The sequence below is a fragment of the Nannospalax galili genome, unplaced genomic scaffold, assembly GCF_000622305.1.
Source record: "Nannospalax galili isolate Female #2095 unplaced genomic scaffold, S.galili_v1.0 scaffold1009, whole genome shotgun sequence".
In the NCBI taxonomy this organism is placed as follows: domain Eukaryota; kingdom Metazoa; phylum Chordata; class Mammalia; order Rodentia; family Spalacidae; genus Nannospalax; species Nannospalax galili.
Window position 1 is genome coordinate 530,322 of NW_008360054.1, and position 2,530 is coordinate 532,851.

Here is a 2,530-nt window from a genome sequence, read left to right on the forward strand (position 1 = left end):
CTTTTCCTAGGGATGCTAAGCAATGCTTATTCCCTTTCAAGGTTCTAGTGTCGAGCCAATGTTTCATTAAAGTTTTACTAGGGAACCAATGAATATATTGAGCTTACTTACTGAGATAACTGAGGGGTTGCTGAGGTGTATGTATGACCTGAGGGTATGCACACTGGGAAGCCTTTACCCAGCATGGGTTGTGCCTTCACTTCCTAGCCTTCCAAGATTATATATTTATCCCTCCCCAAATCCAGGAGGCCATGTGTGATTAGGGTCAAATTACATTCAGGTGGCTGGGAAGAGTGGGTGGATAATGCAGTGAGGTCCATTGACCCTGCTTGGTCCTCCTTTAATGAATGAGCACAACCATCAACAAGCCCAATTGTGACAATGTTTAGCAATCAGGCTGAAGTCATAATGACAGTAGTTATTTCATGCAGAAGGGACTGCTGTATAGCATCATCTTATTAAAACCACCTGGAATTGAAAAGAATTTGGTGCTAGGATCCACATATAAGGGAGAAAATATGTTGTTTGTTTCTCTGAGTCTGTGTTACTTCACTTAGTATAACAGTTTCTACATTCCTCCATTTACCTGCAAATTTCATTATTTCATCTTTCTTTACTGCTGAATAGAACTCCATTGTGTAAATATACCACATTTTTGTTAACCACTCCTAAGTTGAGGGGCACTTAGGTTGCCTCCATCTCTTAGCTATTGTGAAAATAGCAACAACAATCATGGTTTGTTTCAAACAAGTGTCTCTACAATAGGATGACTCCTTTGGGTATATGCCAAGGAGGGGTATAACTGGGTCATACAGTAGGTTCATTTTTAGTTTTTTAAGAGCTCTCCACACTGTTTTCCATAGGAGTTGCTCGAGTTTGCAATTCCACCAGCAGTGAATGAGTGTTCGCCTTTCACCACATCCTTGCCAGCATTTGGTATCATTTGTTCTCTTTGTCCTAGCCAGTATGATTGGGGTAAGGTGATACCTTAGGGTGGTTTTAATTTGCATTTTCCTCATTACCAATGGCGTTGAACACTTTTTTGAGAGGTTTCTTAGTCATCTTTATTTCTTCATTTGAGAACTCTCTGGATCTTTAGCCCATCTTTTAATTGGGTCATTTGGTTTCTCAATTCTTTGTTTTTTTGAGTTCATTTTAAATTCTGGTTATTAAACCTCTGTCAGATGTGTCACTGGTGAAGATTTTCTCCCATTCTGTGGTTTTCTGTTTGCTTCCTTGGTTGCCTCATTTGATGTACAGAAGCTTTTTAGTTTAATGAGGTCCCATTTGTTAATTATTGCCCTTGTTTCCTGAGCAATTGATGTCCAGTTTAGAAAATCCTTTCCTATGCCTATATCTTGTAGCTTTTTCCCAAAATTTTCTTCTAATAGTTTCAGAGTTTGAGGCTTTACATTGCGGTCTTTGAGCCATTTGGAATTGACTTTTGTCCAGGGTGAAAGGGGTTTAGTTTCATTCTTCTACATGTGGAGATCCAGTTTTGCTAGCACCATTTGCTGGACATGCTGTCTTTCCTCCAATTAATGTTCTTGGCCCCTTTGTCAAATATCAGGTGGCTGAAATTGCACTTACTCATATTTGGGTCTTCAATTTTGTTCCATTGATCTACGGGTCTATTTTTGTGCTAGTACCATGTTGTTTTTATGACTATAGCTCTGTAATACAGCTTAAAATCTGGTATAGTAATCCCCCCTATATTTTGAGATCTGGTATAGTAATACCTCCAGCGTTGCTCTTTGTGCACAGAGTTGCTTTGGCTATCTGGGGTCTTTTGTGCTTCCAAAAGAATTTAAGGATGCTTTTTTTCTAATTCTGTGAAGTATGTCATGGGGATTTTGATTGGGATTGCATTGAATGTATATATTGCTTTTGGTAGGATGGTCATTTTCACAATATTAATTCTTCCAATCCATGAGCATGGGAGGTCCTTCCATCTCCTGGTGTCTTCCTCAATCTCTTTCTTCAACAATTTAAAATTTTCATTGTAGAGATATTTGGAGTCTTTGGTCAGATTTATTCCAAGATTTTTTTTTTTTTTGCACCTATTGTGAATGGGAGCATTTCCCTGTGTTCTTTCTCCAATTGTTTGTTATTGGTATATAGAAAAGCTACCGATTTTTGTAGATTGATTTTATACCCTGCCACTATACTGAAAGTGTTGATCAGTTCAAGGACTTTTCTGGTGGAACTTTGGGGATTTCTTAGGTATAGCATCATGTCATCTGCAAAAAGTGACAGTTTGACCTCTTCTTTTCCAATTAGTACTCCTTTAATTTCTTTCTCCTGTCTTATTGCTCTAGCGAGTTTCAAGCACTATGTTGAAAAGGTGTGGAGATAGTAGACATCCTTGTCTGGTTCCTGATTTTAATGGGAGTGCTTCCAGTTTTTCTCTATTTAGAATGATCTGGCTGTGGGTTTTTTTGTTGTCTCCTAATTAGCTAGTTCCTTCAAGGGGCAGGGCCTGCTGCAGAGTGTGGACTACTGAAGGGTGGCTAGGAGGCATCTTGGGACA